Raw genomic sequence first — 20,644 nt, 5'->3', positions numbered from 1 at the left:
TCAAATCCTTCAAATGAACATTCATATCAGCACAATTATGTTTATATATTTTAAAATTAGGGTACATACAACAAAAATATCAATGTACATTTGTACAGTGCTCATTTAATAATGATTGTCAAGGATTGTCAAGTTCTCCAACAACTCTGTGTTATAATTTTAAAATATTTTTGCTTAGGATACACAAAGGGTGTATAAGGCATTCTCCCTACAGCTAGATGAAGATAAAATTCCACAAGTGAAAATGGTTTAAAACACGCTCATTTCCTGCAAAGTTCAAGAGGGTTTTTAGCGGAGATTATGTTCACAATGAAACAATCCGAATCGCGTCCCTGTGTGGGCTTGAACCACCAGCCCTTTGTTTAATAGCTGTACAGAGACACACTCCCGTTGCATTTCACCGTTCACACGTTTGTAGTTAAATAAAATAAAATGCTGGCATTTTCCTGCCAGCCGGCAGTATTTCTTCGGCACTGACCAAGAATAACCAAGAACTTTATTTCATCTTTCGCAGGCTGTAATTTCCAAAAAAGGAAGTGAATACTTGTATTAAACTAAATCAAGCCGACGGAGATGCACTGCCGTTGTTTTGCTCCACTTTTCATTAAAAGGAGAAAAATTACCTGCTTTTTCTTGCAGTATTTCTTCTGTCCTGATAAGCAAGATTTGTATTTTATCTTTTAGAAGTTGTATGAATTTCTTGAAGTTCAGAAACAACTTGTTCCAGAAAAGAAATGAACACTTGCTTCAAAGTAAATCAAGACGTACAGTATGTCTCTCTCGCTGTGTGTGCTCTTATCTGTCCATCTCTCTCCTCTTCTCTCACTCTGGCAGTCTGTGCAGAGTATCTGAAGGGGATGTAACACCACTTGGAAAAGAAGAAAAATTCTCAGAGGCAGAATAAAAAATCAACGCCGTACTGCTCTCTATCCTCACAATCCAGAACCAGAAGATATTCAGACAATCAGTGCTGCTACATGAACAATATCAGACAGAACAGCCTGGACACAAGTCACATTTCCCCCTTTTATCCTATCTCCCAGCCCTCTTAGAGACATAAAAGAGCTCCTGGTTCTCCTCTCTGTGAACTGGGCTCTGGGCTCTGTTCCAGGTCGGAAGCAAGAAGGTTCTATTAACCCTTTCCAGGACTTCCAGCCCTTCAGTATTACTTTCTTTACTGTATATCAGGCTCCAAACATGTTTTTTAAGTGTTTTATAACACAAGTGAGTGTGGAATTATCTTTGTATTTATGTTATAAACACCAGTATTGACACTCTGATCAGTATATTGATTATTAGTAGCCAAAGGCCGATGGTCGTGACTACAATAGTGACCAGTTGACCAGTCTGTAGCTCTGAGCAGTGGGACTCAGATCAAACAGAAGAAGACCTGTCTGTGTGTGATTCTACACCAGCCCTGGGATTCAGCTGCTCTCACGAGTGTCTCACAGACAGTCTTATAAATGTACAATTAGATGAAGTCTTGTAACAGTTATACAGTTAATTTAAATCATCAGACTTCCTATAGAGCTGAGAGCTGGGTGGAAATAAAACCAGGATACATGTTTTAACCTCCAGGAACATGAGTCTGATCCTCCTGGCTTCTATACTCTGATGATTCGTGTAAAACCCTTGAAAGCGCTTATTTCAGGGACTCGTGCTCGTTCTCTACTGCTCCACACGGGTACACTTTGTAACACATTAATCTGTTAAGTAAACGCTTTTCTTTTTGCAACATTTCGAGTACCTCTGGCATTCATGAAAAAGACACTCAAAAGCAGCAGAGACGCGCTCTGCTCTGTCAGAATAAGCGCTGTGACGTTACAGACACCAGCCAGAGTGCCGGGATCACAGAGAGAGAGACCACGGGAGGTGCACAGAGTGCACGGAGAAGAGTTATTGATCACTTATCTATCGACAACCAATTATTTCAACTGAAGAACCGTAGAAAAATCGATTAACTTCACCGATTGGTGAGTACTGATTCATTTCTTGACCCTGTTTAAGTATCTAGAAAACGGTTAATAAAGACTGTATCAACCAATTACCATAGTGCGTTTAGGGTTAATAATGTTCAATCCGAAAATAAACAATGATTATTCATATTATTATTTAGGTAACTGTATCCTAGAGCTAGAAAATGATATTTCAAGTTCATAAATGTATGTAAGTAACAGTTTAAATGCATATTTCCAGTGTTTATAAATCATAAGAATGGTAATCACGGCAACAGGCGCCCCGTCACTCCTCGCGTCTAAGTGTCTCGCATTTGTCACAGAGAGCGGTGTGACGTCATGGGTAGCAACTAATACTAATATCAGTGTCTTCATGTTAATATTAGTGAGATTACAACTGGTAGTTTTAATGCTAGTGTTCATGTGAGTATCAATGACAGTGGCACTACTGATTGTTTTAGTTTTAATGTTCATATTCATGTTAATATTAATTATAATTATAGTGTTACCGTTGAAGTATAAGTAGTATTTATATTTGTGTTAGTTATCGTGTATCTGTAGATAAGTGTGTTTGTGGTATCTGTGCGTGTGTGGGTGCGTGTCTGGAAGTGTGTGGTGTCTGTGTGTGTGTGTGGGCTGTGTGTCTGTGAGTGTGTGGGTATGTGTCTGTGAGCTTGTTGTGTCTGTTAGTGTGTGAGCGTGTGGGGTCTCTGAGTGTTTGGTGTCTATGAGTGTGTGTCTATGAGTATGCGTAGTGTCTATTTGTTTCTGTGAATGCATGCCTGAGAATGTATGTGTATGGTTTGTGTCCGTGAGTGTGTGGTGTCTGTCAGTGTGTAGTTTTATATTTGTAAGTGTATGTGTGGGCATGTCTGTCAGTGTGTGTAGTGTCTATGTGAGTATTAATGATGATAGCATTACTGATAGTTTTAGTTTTAATGCTAGTATTTATGTAATATTAGTGATACTTATAGTGTTAGTGTCAGAGTATTAACACTCATCATCATCATGTTAATTTTCATGAGTATTACTGTTATTATAAGTATTATTAGTCTAGTAGTAGTTTTTGTCAGTGTTAGTAACAATGATAGTGTAAGTTTTGGTAATAGTGTTACTGTTGTAATATTAGCAGTATCTGCATTAGTGTTAGTTATAGTGTATCTGTACCTAAGAGTGTATACGGTGTCTATGTGCGTATATAGTGTCTATTGTGTATCTGTGAGTCTGTGAGTGTATATATGTGAGTGTGTGAGTGTCTTATTGTGTGTATAAAGGTGTGATGTGTCTGTGAGTGTAAATGTGTGTGAGAGTGTAGGCGTACGGTATATCTATTAGTGTGTGTGAATGTGTGTGTAGGTGGGCTTGGGTTCCACTGATGTGTCTGACAGAAGTGACCCATCAACAGGTGTTGAGTTCCAGAGCCGCTTGCAAATAAAAAGACTTTCTAGAGTCCAGACCAACGTCCAGAGAGCTGTGAGTTCTCTGTTTTTATCAGTATTAGTAATAATGACAGAAGTAATTCCCACGCAAATGATTATTAACCAAAACAGCCATCAGAAAATATCGCCTTTGCAATGATGTCACTCCTCTTTTTCATGAATTTTCTTTAATGACAGGACATTTCTCTGTCTAAGTGCCTGCTGTGAATAGTGTGACAAGCCATTTCTTTCCAATATTTTCTAGTTCAGTTATTTATTTATATACAGAATATTATTCTCATTAAGAATATTTTACCTGCAAAGTCACAGTGAAACTACTACGGCGAATTAACTTTTTATGGGTGGAAAACGTTCAAAAGACTTAATGCTCCAGGCAAGGCTTGAACACACAACCTCATTATAACTCCACTGTGCACAGCTACACACACTGACCAGCTGTGCCACTGGACCTCTCTAAGGCAGGCTCCTACACCAACTGTAAAACTGGCACAAACGTAGGGCGAAACACGGGGTTTTGGCTGTGGATACATCTCCACATGGGGGAAAGGGATAGTCAAATAGTAAGGAAAATAAAAGAGAAGGAACTGAAATATACAGTATGTGCTCACTGTAATGTAGGAGAGGTGGTCAACAAGCAAAACAGCTTTGTGGATAATGTGAAGCGACATTGTTTTGTGTCAATTAGCCCATGGATTTCGCTTCATGTGCCTTAACCTGTGCAATTTGTATGATTGTTGAATGAGATTGGTTTCTTCACAAGCCCGGTCAATTGCCAGTGGAGAGCTTGACGACGCACACCTTCATGAAAACTCTCTTTAAGATGATCTCACCTTTCATTGTCAGGTCGCCTCCTTTGCATACAATAGTAGCACCAACACTAAGAGAAAGGATGAGAAATGGCTTTTATCAAGTGATTGCAGTGTTTGTTTGACTGAGGATCCTTGTGTGCTGAACTGGCCTCTGGAGAAGTGTAGTGCAGTAAAAGAGAAGATTTGTATCACTCAAGACTAACGGAACAGAACAATACAATTACAATACTTTTATGAGAGTAAATAATACTGGTGCATCACAGTTCTTATAATGGTGAAAATAGGAGCACCTTCTCTACATTTTTGACTGACGTATTTAAACGGCAAGAAATACTATCACTATGCAATTAATTAATGCAGTTGAGCTCCTCTAAATGTTCTAGTCTGATGAAACAATGTATAGAATTAGGTGACAATATCGGAATTCATTCAAATGCACAAGATTAATTTTCAGCAGCAAAAATACGCTCGAAAATATTTTACAAGAAAGAAACCTTACATTCACCCTCTACATTAGCAGAGAACAGTAGGACAGTTAGTGTCACTGGACACTGCATCACAGAGGCTGATCTTTTTGGACTTCAGTGAGTCTTCCGACTTGTCGTAGCTGTTGAAGAAGCACCTGTTGAATCTCAACCGAGATTTCCTGAGCGATCGTTCAGCGAGCGAGTCCTCCCTCTGGACTCGGTTGGTTTGACAAACCATAGGATGACGAGATTGGGATTCTTTGGTTGTTCGAGTACATAAATCAAAGACACCGCGTTCAGCATATTCACATCAGGCTCTCGGACAGAGATAAACCCAGAGAAAATCTTCTCACGTTTTAATCTGTAACTGCAGGAATCAACAAATTGTTAATTATCTCAACTTCACTTACAATTTTTAAACAATTTACAAAGCCCACAGTTGATGACATTTGGCTCCGGCACACATCAGTTGCTTGGAATATCATTGTAATATTCAATTTGCTTTCCTGTCACACCACTTTTATTAATAATGAAGTTTATCAATAAACGTTTATTTAAAACATGTCATTTATTATTGATACAGTTTCATTCTGTCTTTATTAGGAGCTGTATCACAGCTAATGCATGTAAAGCCTTCAGGATGCGATGGTGAGAGTTCAGTTATCCCAGGGAGTGAAGAGAACTGAAATTTAGTAAATACATATTTTAATAGAGTGAAAATCTTCAAAGTGTTCTGTCACTTCAAAAGCAAATAAAAAAATTACAGGAGCAGGGATTGAACCCAGCGAGACAATTGTTCACTAGGTTTTAAGGCCAACACCTTAACCACTCAGCCATCCTGATCAACAGTTTCAGTTGCTCAATTGCTCAGCCATCCTGATATCACCTTTCCAGCTCTGTGTTACACAGTTCATTGAATATATTAATTTAATAAATTTGTTATATTTTTGAATGGAATGAGACGGTACACTGGTGGTTCCCAGGGGAAAACAGGGTTATTGAGCCATTGGGTATTCTGAGAATAAATTGGGTGGGTGAATGTAACCGTGCGGTAAAGTAAAACAGTCCTCTTAGATGAAGCGCTACAGATGCAGCCCCTGAAAGTGTATAAGACTTACATTTATAGTACTGCTGACACAAATGGAGCCTCTACATCAGACCGAAATAGCGATGTGTTCGCTTAATTGTGCGTAGGATCTCCTCATGAAACTGTCTCATTCATCAGTGGAAATAGAAGCCATTACAATACGATACATGTTCACCTTCAACCCCGCAGCTGTTGGACGTGCTTGTTTTGGGACTATTTGCAATGAGTACCGAATTATGAGTTAGGTGTCCTTACTGGTATCTTTTAAACTGTGAGGGACATTGGGTTATATACAAACAGGACAGAGACACAGTAATAATCCTATATTAATGTGTCCTGCATTTTAATTTACTGATCAGATAAATTGAAATGTTCTGATTCAGAGCCCCTGCAGTTTGTGCTAATTATAACCACAACAATACACCTGAGTCCTGAGCACCACACTGAGCACAGGTTAAGCTGGGCTCTGACTTTGTTCAGCACGACTGCTTGTTGCAGTTGAGCTCAGAGCTGGAGATGATCTCCATATTCTACTGCACTAACTAGTCCGAAACTTAGTACACAGTACACACCTTCTAAATGAAGTCAGGTTGTTAAAAAATGTAACCAGCGCCCTGTCACAGAAACGGACCGCGGTCTCTCGCGCGACAAGCGAGGTTACTCAGCACTGTACTAACGAGTAGCGCGTGTCCGGAACTGAGCGTGAGCTCTGTTTACTGTCAGAAGACATTTCCTCTTTTCCAAAGACGTTTTCGACTTCGCTAAGCTCTTTAAAGACGGTCATAAACGCTCATGAAGTAATTCATGTCAGTTTGAAGTCTGTCTCTGTTGCCTCGGCTCTTGATGAAGAAAAGCCGTGAATGGGAGACTCTCTCTCTGAAGAAGTTGGCCGTCACCCTGCAAGAGCCATCAATCACCGAGGCAACCACTGAGACAATTAACATTGAACACGTGAAATGCGACATGTTGTGATTTTTTTCCCACTTAAGGCTTCTATCGTTTCTACTCTAACGAGAAAAAGAGTACTCGTCAGAAGTACGATTTGAACAAATGTCTCCAGAGGAAACTGCGACCTGAACGCCTTAGACAACCAGCCATCTTGCCTGTGGTTCTTATAATTAATTATATATTTTATTTCTTTCTCCTCGTTGATAAGAAAAAAAGTGAAATCATGTAATAAGAGAAATGTCTTTTTTCATGAGGAAAACCAGCACAAGCAAATGAAAAGTTTAGAGCAGCGCTCAATAAAAACGATCAGAAACCGACAGCGCTTATTATGTGGATCAGTATATTCCGATACCGCTGGTTCTGCAGAAGAAATAAGAAAAGCCGAACTCCTAACACTGTGTTGCCATTAAGGCTACTTAGTTAAAATAAAATTGTATCGTCACCTTTTTGAACGTGATTGTTAGAGACCTGTTGAATCTCAACTGGGGTTTCTTGAGAGATCGTTCAGCGAGCCAGTAATAAAAAAACTACTTCGCTTCCAATCTCTCCTGTCACTGTAAACTCGGACGTGATGTTCAGCACATGTGCAGTGTGTGCTTTTCCTCTTGTTGTATTCAAGAGTACTCACTGTGTGAGCTCCTCACTGCGTTTCTTTTACTTTTCCTGTGATTATCTACGTGGAATGCGGTGACAAAATAGTCTTGAACATTTTCGGTTTGTGAAAGGAAACACTAAAGAAAATACAAGTAATGAACTTTTAAAATAACCACAGTACAGCTAGAAGAGTGGAAGATAAAATACGATTTATAATGAAAATTATAATACACTTAAGAGAAACACAGCCGCCCGAACAAGGACTTGAACCGTGGACCCTCAGATTTAAAGTCTGATGCTCTACCGACTGAGCTATCCGGGCACTGAAAGAAAAGCGCCACTGTCGGGATCCTCGTAAGTCACATGTCTCTTCTTGTGCCGAAGCGCAGTCATGCCTGACCCGTCTGGAATGTCTACTAACAGACTTCAGCCACAAGCGACGGCACCACTCCCAGTAGAATGACTGAGAAATACAGCATGACATGGGGAGGTAAGGGGCTCCCACAATTCATCTTTCCTCACATTACTGATTTTTTCAATAGCATTTTGACCTTTTTTCACATTCAGATTTTTTCCCATTTAATAAGATCTTTTAATCAACAACATTAAGAAAGAAAACAAATGGAACATTTTTTGGAACAGCAATTTAAAAAAAACCTTTCAATGCCTTGGTTCTATAACTGTGCACACCCTTTATAAAGGGAGTTGGAACTATGCTGAAATTTAAAGAGCATTTCTGTAGAGAAAACAAAACATTTTCTCTGCCTTGATGTTAAGCTCAGGGAGCCTGCCTTTTAGAAATTCTATCTCTAAACACCTTGCGCAGCCTCTCGAGAGACTAACAAATATTGTTTTGAGAAATTGGCTCACACACCGGAAGGCACTAACGTTTCTCTTCGTTAGAGTATGTGAATAACTGTTTAACCCAAAATGTTTGGAATTGTGATTTTGTTAAAATTCAATAAATCGTCTATCAGCAGCAAGAAATTACTATGAAAGTAAGATTTTTTTTATATAATAAACTGTAAGACATGAAGAGAGTTTACAGGTCGTATCCTTCGCTTTGTCTTTTAAATTAAGCGTTCAGGATTCAAACCTGTGTTCGGACTGTTGTGTTTCTTGAATTTCTTATAATCATCAAATGTCATTGTTTAGTCCATCAGTTTTTTTCTCAGTTGTACAATGGAATTCGCGCAGCTTTCAGCTCAGTGCGGAGTCCAGAGGGAGGACTCGCTCGCTGAATGATCTCTCAAGAAATCCTGGGTGAGATTTAAAAGGTGTCTTCTTCAACAGCCACGACACGTCTGAAGACCTCTGGATTTCCTGAATATAACATAAAATTAGTTCAAATCATTTGGTAGTTAACAGAGCTAAATGCTTTAGAGGTACATTTAAAACAGCAGAGCAACACCATAGCACTTCGAGTGTGCCTGAATTTAATTGTGTAAATCTGGCTCTCTATGAACACGAGCAAAGAGTTCACATTCAACAGAAGATTGCGATGTGAGCACAGTAATATAAAGCACCTAAAGATACCGGGATCTCATACATGCAAAGCATGCCTTCTATCACTGAGCTAAATCCCCAACAGACCTATCAATGGAACTGATTTAGAGATGTGCTGATGCTCTCTGAACACAATCCACCACTCACGAAGAATGCCTACAGTTTCCCGCTTTCGCGTTTCCTTTACTACAGAGTAAATTCATAGGAATGAAGAAATAAGGAAGGAAAAATAATCGCATCGAAACTTCCAGAGACTGGGTAAAAATGAATCAGTTATTTTTATATCCAGTCACACGGGCGACGATGATTGATTTATCGACGGGGGAGTGCTTTTTTACCTCCTCACTCGACTACCTTGATTAAACTACGCATAGAACAACAGCAGTACTGATGATTTTCATGGACCGACTTGTTTTGTAAAACTCGAGTGATAAAGCCCTGTCTGCAAATATTGTAGAAGAACGAAAAAGGGCGAAACAACGCTCCAACCACAGGAATGGTAACAGGAAGGATCATGTTATTTAATATGTCCTTTGGAGATGCCTTGTCAACGCACACAGGCGTTAGAGCTGGACAAATAAGTGATAGTGGTGTTTGTAAACAATCATGGAACATTATTTCTAAACCAGGAAGAAAGGAGCAGACTTAAACTTTAAGAGACAGAAACGACACCTTATCACAGCTAACATTAATTAAAATGACATCACAATAAAAGAGCGGAGCCTTGAGTGAATCAAATTAGTTTTCATTGGACGTCTGTCTCTTCATAACTTTGTAGGTGAGAGGGAGGATTGCGGAAATGTGCCGGTGTTTCTCAGAAGTGCGTTGGTGCTATAGGTGCCTTCTAAATAATTGAGCCGGGTTTGAATCCCGGTAAGTGCATCCCCAAATCTTTTCAAGAAAATCTGTGATCCGGTAACATATCTTTTGAAACTAGCATTCAAGGTAGGATACGTGTTCTTAAACACCAAAACACTCAATAAGGAAAAAGCAGATCTCTGTACACAAGACGGCAGTGCGATCTTAGAATTCCTGTGTTGTTGACGGATTCAGACTCCTTCTCAGAGGTCTTTGCTAGCCAAATAACTTTGCAGCTGAGGAAGAGCACCACGGAAAATACCAAACACAACCAGCGAGCGTGCTCTTAATGCAAGGAGCTGTTTTTTTTTCTCGCAATAATCATTATTAACCAAAAACAGCAGCACAGGTAGGTCGCATTTGTGATTATGTCACTTCTCTGCTTCAGGAGGTCAATAAAAGACTCTGAAAGTAGTAAAGCAAAACTGAACTCAAAATCATATTAGGAATTCTGAGCGATATATCCATACAGGTAATCCAATAAGAATGTTGAAATATTTGAATATCATCTCTCTATATATTTCGCTGCTTTTTACCCGGAGTAAAACTATTGGATTGAAGGAATGCTAACCGCTGGGTTAAAATGTATAGTTGTTATTTGGAGAAATCTGTAAACTCGTGATCTTATATGTTTTAAAAGACAGCACAGGAAAAAAACGACAGTGCTGATTATTTTCCGGAGACGGAGCACTGATGACCTATCCGAGCTGATTGATAAAGCCCACCCAGTGGATACTCTAGTAGAACGTCAAAGAACATTCACCATTGTATCCAAAGAAACCACAGGAGCAACATCAGGAAGCACAATCAATTCCCCTTTTAAATCTTTCCTGTAAGGTATGCTATGTGAATTCATGAAGTTAATCCTCTGATCTCTTTTGACCACGAACAAAGTATTTCTGATGGAGCGCTATGTTCGAAGATTTAATAAGCTTTACCCCTGCCAATGATTCGGCGTGAAGAATTAAAAGTTTCACAGACAAAAGCAGCTCACCACCAAAGCCAATATTAAATGTACTTGCCGGTACACTATCATGTGCACTGCCTCAAAAGTGATCTCGGCAGATGTTGTTTCCTACATAAAGCTGAACATGCCAAAGAGAATTTATGTTGAGAAAACAAAATATTTTTTCTGCCTTGATGTTAAGCCTGTTTTTTAGAAAGTCTATCTCTAAACACCTCCCGCAGCCTAACAAAAAGCGCTTTTACTGATCGTATTGCAGGTCTGGAAACACTAACATTTGGCAGCGGTGGGATTCGAACCCACGCCCCCAGAGAGACTGGAGCCTAAATCCAGCGCCTTAGACCGCTCGGCCACGCTACCTCCCTCCATGCCCCTCTTCCTCACATTGCTGGCTTGGTAAATGCCGGGGGCTTCAGCTCTTGTCGTCGGATCTAATGATATCATGACATGTGGAAGTGACTGCACCTTTATCTTCCGAGATGCTTTCAATACCACAAACACTACTTTCACCGGCACAAACAGCAATAATGAAGGAGGTGGGATTCATCCTTTGTGCTGTTTGTAGGGGCGCAACTCTACGGTGATCTACTGACTTAAAAAGCAAAATTCAAAATCCTCTGCTACTACTGTTGCTTTTTTCATAGTTTCTTCAGATCCTTCATTTGAACGTCGATTTTGAAGGATATTGATGATAATACCACATAAATTGTGGTTTTCTTGTGCTCGCCAATTTTATTCAAATACCAGCCTTTTTTACAGTTCCTTGCGTGTTTCACAAGGTATAATATCCCCCTCGCATCCTCAGCTAACATATTTTAAAATTACAATAGATTATACAGCATGCATGTTTACATTTATATTAAAATTAAAGTAAATATACCAGAACACATACAGTGCTAACCCAATAATTATTGTCAGGTTCTCCAACAAATCTGCGTTCTTATTTTAACATGTTTCAGCTGAGGGTGCAACAGGAGTATAAATGAATTTTCCCGCCAGCCATTCAAAGACCAAATTCCATGAGTGAACATTATTTTCTCAGACGTTGCCGGCATTGGACTTTGCCGGTGGTATTGAATTATGTCCACAACTATTGTAGTAGTTCCTTCTTGAAGTTCGACACGTGCAAAGCACTCGTAATATCATAGGTGTTAAAGTTCGCTGAGTCTATTCGAGTCGTGGTGTGTATCTCTGCCTATCATTGGGAGACGGGTAGCTTTTTTACACTCAGATTCCAATCTTCAATGCTTTGTGTGAGAGCTTACATAACTTACATTTTCTCACATTTTCTGACGACTGTTCCAAAGGGGCACCCTGTCAATTCTGAATACTTTTCAAAAATCTGCCTGCATGTTTGATTATTGTCACTTCATTTCGAAAAAGTTCAATATTGATCATAACTAAAGAAAATAATGATCACGAACAAAAAAGGGATAAAGATGCCAGTCGATCTTGAATCACTGCTGGGTGACACGGGCTTCTGTTCTGATATGGTTGTACGAGAAACAGGAGGAATCGCCAATCTCCTATAGAACATGAGTTGAATCAGGAGTGAGACATTTCGTATACTCGTGCATATGTCAACGCCTGACCTACATCGTAAAACTAACATTAAGTTGTCAGAGACATTCATTTATATACAAACAAGAGACAGACCAAGTAATAATTCTACATTAGTTCAGGTGGGTAAACCTGAACTAACTAACAAACCTATTAATAATTCTACATTAACGTGTCCTACACTGATCAGACTAATTGACATGGTCTGATTCAGAGCCTGTGCAGTTCGTGCTAATTACAACAACGACAGTTCTGAACCCTCATCACCGAACTGAGCACAAGTTCAGCTGTTCTCCAGTTTTGTTAGGCATGGTTTTTCATTGCAGTTCAGAGCTGGAGCTGATCTCCAGACAGTACAGTGTTTTGGGTAAGTTGTCGAAATTCGCATGAGGCTGCAGACAACTTACCCAAAGTGTTTTCTATAGCTTTCAGGTGCAGTTCATTTATATAAAAGAATGTAAGTGCTATAAACGCAACAAGCCAGACGGCAGTCGAACCTATAATTTTCTGACGCGAGGCCCGACGCGCTAGTCATTACGCCACTGACCCTACTACTGTAGTGCTAAAAAACACGTTTTCTACATTTATGTCTATTTAAAAATCACTCTCTAAAAAAGACAAAGGGTTTGTGTGTCGCGCTAAAATTCCGCTTCATTTCCAATGCAAATAAAAACCGTTTTGTTCCAAGAAATCATAAATTTGTCACATCCTTCATACTATACTTCTCTCTTGTATTAGTAAAGCATTTTGGTTTAAACTGAACAATATATGAAAGGTTTCATCTATACACTTACACATAATAAGTATACGAATAAATACTCGGAAGAAGCCGCAGCTCAGGTATTAGAGAGATTTAAATCGGATCGGAGGATTTAGAGTCCAGACTGCAAAAAGACAGCTGACACAAGTCTTTTATAGAACCGTTTTGATTTTCTCTCCTTTGTCCCCGTGGCGTCATTGTTCTGCTCGCAGCCGAGCCCGACACACGTCTGGTTTTTGTCACTGGGCGCACACCCTGCGGTCCATGGGGGTCATAATACACCAGTACAATGACGGAACACTAAACTGTAAACAGGTGCCGTCCTTCGGCTGAGACGTAAAACCGAGGTCCTGACTCTCTGTGATCATTCAGGAGAATGGTGGTGGTGGAGGGGAGTCCCCATTACCTGTAAAGCGCATTGAGTGGAGTATCCAGAACAGCGCTATATAAGTGTAAGCAATAATGATTATTATTATTATAATGTAAAATGCAATAAAAAATAAAAAAAAATATCAAACTTTGATTCAAAATAGATTAATGTAAAAACTGATAAAGCTAATGCTTTTTTCAGGGCTATATCCACTTTTGTTTTAAAAAGCGAAGTCTGTCGCGATTGTGAAAGTTAGAGAATGTGTACCAGCGGGTGCCTTCATATCGCGAGCGTCAGTCTCGCCCGTAGCTGCGAGAAGGTTAAAAGCGCCCAAGTGATCTGTCTTTCGTCAGAGTAATTGCCGGAGCAGTAAGACGCAGAGCACCATCCAGCAGCTGTAGACGATGTTCGGGGAAGAGCTAATTCTGTTTTTAGCACAGGGAGTGAGAATGAGCTCAGTCCGGCTCCCAGCAGAATCCATCCTGGTTTGGTTACAGTGCGTCTGAGGCTCTTTGGATCGTAACGTAAAAAAAAACAATTGCTCACATCGTGTGACTTTCACGACAGGAAGAGAAGATATCACTTTAAAAAAATCAGAACTGAAGATTTGGATCCGGGGTCTCATACTTATAAAATTATTAAAATAATAATTATCAAAATATCAGATTGTGTTTCTGCAACATTTCGTGCACAGTACGCCATTTTTATCTAAAACAGTCACAACGAGGGCTTTACACGCAGTCTGGGGTATTTTCCCCTTTTATATTTTTGCCACTTTATATCGAACCTGTTATACTCCCAGAAGTGCACAGTAGCTTGTACTTAATAAAAATGTACAATTCACCACTGGTATAAAGAGATGTGTGCCGTGTTTGCCTTTGTAAGCATTTGTTTAAAAAATAAGTTCACAATACGATAAAAACACAGAAAGCATAAACTTTATAATACAACCATACAAAATCAATACCAAATCATTATGCCAATTAAGTACCTATCCTTTGAAAACAGAGAACACCTTTATATCTACAAAAAACTTGACATTTGTATGTATTTTTGAATTACAAAGCAGACAGTGTAGTCCCTTAATTCAAAGATCAGATCTTGGCCAAAACAAGACAATCAGACGTGGGCTGAATTCGGAACAGGAGCCTCTGCTTCGTCGTTTATTGAGCTTTTGATCAATGTCTGAATGAAACAGATTCGCTTTTTTAACTCTTTGATTAAAGTACACAAAAAGCACCTTCCTTCGAGCCAGCGACCTAAGGATTCCCTGCTAATTCCACTACACTCCTACGCTCTACCAACTGAGCTATAAAAGGGATGTCAGTATGCTCTTTGGCCCATACTGCCCAATGTAGTGAAATGTTTCCAACTCGTTTCCTTAGTCTTGTTTACCTTGAATTTAAGCCACGAACCAGGATTCTACTGTATAATCTTCCAGGGATATTATAAAATGTTTGATGGGGCATCAATCATTCCAGGCGGAAATTGACTCCTTTTTTTTCTCGAGGGATCATATTAAACATTTCATTAGTATCGAGAGGAGGATCACCATGAGACACAAAACAAACAGTTTCTTTCTGTCTTTATTATAAAGTAGCGTTTGTGCTACATTAATAATGTTTTCGTGGAAATAAAGAAGTTGTAAATTACTGTAAAATTTATATTTGAATCGAAATGTGGTTTTGAGTTAAATATTAGCGTGTTCATGTAATTAGTTTGTGTTTGTCATTACTATATATATATATTGCCATGTTACTAGAATTTGTAACTGAAGTTTACTAGTTGTGTTTTTTTATGATGATTAGACATTTGTTGATTACAATATTGTATATAATCTACAATTTGAACTACATATTTTTCAGGTGTGAATAATTGTATATTTTAAGAATACATTTCTAAAATAAATCATTGGCTTTATTTACTAGTTTCTACACCTATAAAAATCTTTCTTTGATGTATAATAGACCTTTAACTATATATGTATTATAGTCTTCTAAATTTATCCATATAATAGAACTCCAACCATTTATGTATAATAAACATATAATCATAGATGTCTAATTGACGTATAACGATATACGTATATTAGAATTTCATTCTAGACCAGTTACGGAGCACATTTACACGTCTAAGGTATGCGTTTAATAGTCGTATATTCTACATCTTTTGCCCACTGGGATGTGCCGATTTTAACTTAGCAAACCAAGATACACATTTTCTAATGAAGCCTTAATTAAAAGACAGTTTGTTTCTCGAAAGCGTGTTATGTAAAAAAAGAGAAAAACGAAAATATATGGATGACAATCTTTCAAAGCTGAAGATTTTACTTTTGAAAAATTGACATTTTATGTATGCAGATGCATTCGCTGGTTTTAGTACTTTGCTGTACTTCCTGAATCATTTTCAGTATTATAAAGTGGGTGTAGATTTTTCTTTCAGGTTAGGACGCGAGTGTGTACATGTGTTTGATTTTCGTTTCACTGATTCTCATTGAAGATTTGGGAATTAACGACAAAAGAATCAGTTGCCTCGGAAAGCAGAAGGTTTGGTTCTCAACGATATTGAAGACATGCCCATGTAGAGCAGCGGGTGATGTTTTGTACTATAAAAGACCAAGTGCTCAAAGTGACGTCTGCGTTTACCGTTTAGACTTTTCATCTCGGGCGCACTTTTAGAAAGCAAAGATAGAGCAGTTGTGTTGAATCGCCCCATGACAGCTGTCAGTAGTGTGGTGCAGCGGAAGCGTGCTGGGCCCATAACCCAGAGGTCGATGGATTGAAACCATCCTCTGTTATGTACACTTTATGCACGATTGATAAGCACACCATCAGTTTAATGAAGTGCATTAAAACTGTTTTTTTCTCTCGTGTGTATGCAAGCTTTACACTTAAGGTACTCTTTCATCTTTACCAATAGCAGATGCCCAAGTGTACAGATGCAGCCATTCAAAGTGTGCGTCACAGACACGTACCGCAGGTGACGTCGCTCAGTATGACGCAAGATGACGCGTGGCACCGCAGTAAGTGATTGGTTGACCGACAGGGGCACTCGTGGTCCGTTGGTCTGTCGTAGAAAGACTTACAGTAAAAACGTCTTTGCTGTGCCCGTTGTAGATATTGAATTTACCAATGAAGGGAAATCTTAGTAGCTGAGCATAAAAAGAATAGGAGCATACTGTAACGCGTGTGAAGGCCATAAACGATATTAATTTTGGAACATAAACATACAGTATATAGCTGGTCTTGGTACTTTAAAGAAAAAAATACACACCAGTATTCCATTTCTCCCTAAACATTTTAAGCTTTGAAGTATTTAACTAACGTGATACCGGAGTCAACAAGCATACTTTTAGAATTTGATTAAAAGGGAATATAATATGGAATCGCGTATCTAAGGAATTTAATAATGGTATTCGTGTGCTGCGACAGGGCTGTGTAGGGCTGTTTCGCCTGCCTGTTCATGCGAGCTGTGTTGTAGCCGACTGGTCTAGGTGCGTGCCTAGCAACTGGGAGGTTGTGTGTTCAAATCCAGCTGGTACCGGACTTTTCTTTTAACAAACATTTCTTCGAAAAAATAGAATAGCGATATTATGGACAATCAATTGACTTTTATATTTCAAAATATCGCAACATGATCGATATTTGCGATATTTTGAACATATCTTCCCTTCTGACAGCGGTTCCTCCTTCTATCGTGTGTGTGTGTGCAACAGAGTAAATTTTTATAGAGAAATGGAGGCTGGACAGTATGCGTTACAATATAAACATTTATATTGATTTAAATCGTGTTCTGATTTAAATCGCAAACGCGTGTTTAATTATGTGTTTTTTAATCATAATCAGGCTAATGCATTTCTACATTTTCTGTATGAACCAGCTTAGAGGTTCATACAGAAAGACAGCTTGTGTTTAAATTGAGTGTAAGGTAATTTATGCTTCTAAAGTCATGGTCAGCATTTATTATCGTACTGTGCTGTAAACTTTTTCTGTGCCTAGTCACATTATTTTATAGCGTTTTTATTGCGTTATTAAATCTGGTGGCGCTGTGTGTTACAGTAGTTTCGTGACTCCCATGTCACATGGTCTGTGATTGAATCCCATAGAACTATGACTTTATTTTTTAACAAACATTTCTTTGAAAAAAATGAAACGTTTCCCTTGGTCAGAGATTAAATAAAACCTCACTCGCACCAAACAAATTTATATTTCTAAATATCACAAAATACGTTCATTGTCTTCCAATCGAGTCGAGTTGACATTGGAAGCCTGCCACACCCGGACTGTTAAACCAACGCATTAGCACGTCAAAGCCCATCGAGGGTATTGAGCCAGTATTGGCTTTAGTATTCCCCCCCTCTCCCCTCAATTCAATTCAATTCAAGGTGTTTTATTTGCATGACAGATGGGTACAAGCAGTGTTGGGTATGTATATTGTAACGCTTACGGCAGACAGGCACTGTGTAAGAGCCGGCGCACCAGAGCAGCGCACCGAGGGAGCGTCTGCATTTCTAACTTAGTTTTTAAAATTAGTCAAGCAATATGAAGCATCCCCTTTTACTTTGTGCCTGAGCATAAAAAGAATAGGAGCATACTGCAACGCGTGTGAAGTCCATAAACGATATTAATTTTGGAACTTAAACATACAGTATATGGCTGGTATCGGTACTTTAAAGAAAACATACACACCAGTATTCCATTTCTCCCTAAACATTTTAAGCATCGAAGTCTTTAACTACCGCGATACCGGAGTCAACAAGCATACTTTTAGAATTTGATTAAAAGGGAATATAATATGGAATCGCGTATCTCAAGAAATTAATAACGATATAATTATATTCATGTTGCAAAAGAACTGCAACGGACATAAAAACTCCCTTGCTTTTAATAGAGCGTTCCATAATTTCTAACTACGAAAATGGCAGGTGAAAGGATTTGTAAACATATTTTGTTAAAGCAAGTCAGTTTTTTCCGCAACACATAAAAGACATTTTTCCAAGAAAGTTTAGCCTTTGTCACTAATGAAATCACTAAATAAAGACATAAATATAGAAATCTTAAGATTTGTTTTATTTAATGTTGGTAGCAGGATGAACTGTCAGAGTGTATATTTTGTTGCAGAGTTGCTGCAAGATGTTAACAGTGAAAAAGGTATTTAGAAATGAGTTATTTCAAGATGAAAATTTTCAGAATAATTGCAAATCTAGCAGGATAGAGAAAGCACAGAAAACTGGCAGTTAGATTGATCAGATTAGTATGAAAAGTCATTTAGCAAAGGGAATTAGAAGAGTGACAAACTAGTATACTTTAGATCTTTTTTTTCTGAACCAGGGACAATCTGATCATGTTTCCCTATAACAATAATAAAAAACTTTATTTGATATATCACCATTAAAGGTGGCATCTCAAAGCAATACAGTAGATGTAAAAACAGATAAAAGGACCACAGATTACAAAGTAAATGCATATAAGAAAGACAAGCAGGTAGAGGTGCTACCAAAATTAGAAAATGAAGCAGATACAGACACTAAGTCTTCTGAAAAGAAAGGTTCTGAGGTTAGATTTAAACTGGCCCTGGTGTGTGTGTGTGTTTGTGTCTGTCCTGTGATGGACTGGCGCTATGTCCAGGGTGTATTCTGCCTTGTGTCCGTCGCTTCATTCATGTGCATCCAACACACAGTTCAACGCTAGCAACTACACAAAATCTAAAATATGAGCTCTACTTGCCACTTACAGTACCAACAGTACCAGCTAACTTTAGTAGTGACATTTTCATGGATCTTTTTAACAATAAAATTTACAACATCAGACTTCAGACACAATTAAACAGGCCTCAAAAAAGTCTGGTACAAACATTTTCAGCATGGAATAAACCGTTACTTTAATGGTATAAACCTTAAATGGATTCATATTCTCAATAAGATTTGGTGCTCAGTAACATGACTTAGAAAATGACAGAAGACATACGTATCATGCTTATCCTTCTATTTTTCATAATCGTAAACTCCTTAAGGCAGTTACATTTTCTCTGTTCTGACCTGGAGTTACAGAGAAATTTAAATTCTAATAAGAGATTTGTAATGAGGAAAGTCATACCAATCACTCATACAGTACCAGGATTTGCAATTACAATACAAATACTTTCTTTCTGTATGTGTTTATTTTGCAGTTTGAGTCTATGGCATTCCTTTGGGGGTCTATACTCCAAGGCATGACTTTTTTATGTATAAACATCAGTATTTACTGCTATTAATTACTGTACGATTTATAGTTGAAATCTGAGCCTAGATATAAAGTTAGATATAAAGTTAAAATCTCGACAAAGCAATGTAGGAAATACAGAGAAAATAAATACTTTCTGACATCTAAAATCAGTTTCGATCAAGGTCTCTAAAACGAACAAGAAAAAGAAGATTTTCGGAGGGCAATTACGCTGTGTTTATATAGAATAGGTGATTTATGAGCAATCTAATTTCTTGTTCGTTTAAAACAGTGAAATGTCAGCTGTAAAAGATCGCACCAGAAACAGCACTCTCTCTGCCTGTCATAGACGTTCAGGAAAGGCTGAATGAAGTCATGTCAAGTACAATAATTCGGAGATCAATAATACCAGTTGTAGGACAGTATATAAGGAGGATAAGGATTTTGAAGTTGACTCGAAATCTGATAGGTAACCAGTGCAAGGACTTGAAAACAGGTGTAATGCATCCCTGATAGGATTCTTGCTGTCATATTCTGAACATATTGAAGATTGCTCAGTGTGGATTTAATTTCCCCAGTGAACAGGATGTGCATTTATTAATTCTAGAAAAAAAGCCTTTCTTGATTTCTCTAGTTCTTAGTTTCTCTAGTTCCCTTTAAAATAAACTATTATTCCACAATGCAGAGTATTACATGGCCAGTATTTACACATGATATTTGTGATTTAAAGAAATTAACACAAGCAGCTTTTGGAGATTTAAGTGTTGGCTGAGTTATTGCAGGATAAAAGACTAGAGATGTTGGCAAGAAGAAGATAGTTTGGGGAAAGCTGAGGAATACACTTATAACAAGAACACTTCCTAATGGGGTTAGGCATACTTTTGATGAAGATGATGAAGTTAACAGACTATATGTTTACATAGATACTGAAATAAGGATTGTATTTTAGATTATGTGTAGTTGCTGGCATTGAACTGTGTGTTGGATGCACATGAATTGAAGGAATGGGCAAACATAGCTGATGCGGATCCACAGAGCCAGCATATTAAGATGTTTATAATTAGAGGCAATTTGTTTAAATAACTAGGTATGGATACTGATGTGCAAGAGAGGTGGAAAGGCTGTTT

At 38.4% G+C, this 20,644-nt stretch overlaps 1 non-coding gene across 1 annotated transcript; it reads right to left on the bottom strand.

Moving 5' to 3' along the window:
* Window positions 1-10,905: 10,905 nt before the first annotated feature.
* Window positions 10,906-10,987, bottom strand: trnal-uag (transfer RNA leucine (anticodon UAG)). Its single transcript has one exon. It is a non-coding gene; the product is annotated as a tRNA-Leu (tRNA).
* Between the last annotated feature and the right edge of the window lie 9,657 nt (window positions 10,988-20,644).

Source organism: Atractosteus spatula, unplaced genomic scaffold, assembly GCF_055471065.1.
Source record: "Atractosteus spatula isolate fAtrSpa1 unplaced genomic scaffold, fAtrSpa1.hap1 Scaffold_108, whole genome shotgun sequence".
In the NCBI taxonomy this organism is placed as follows: Eukaryota; Metazoa; Chordata; class Actinopteri; order Semionotiformes; family Lepisosteidae; genus Atractosteus; species Atractosteus spatula.
This window is presented reverse-complemented; position numbering and strand designations above follow the sequence as displayed.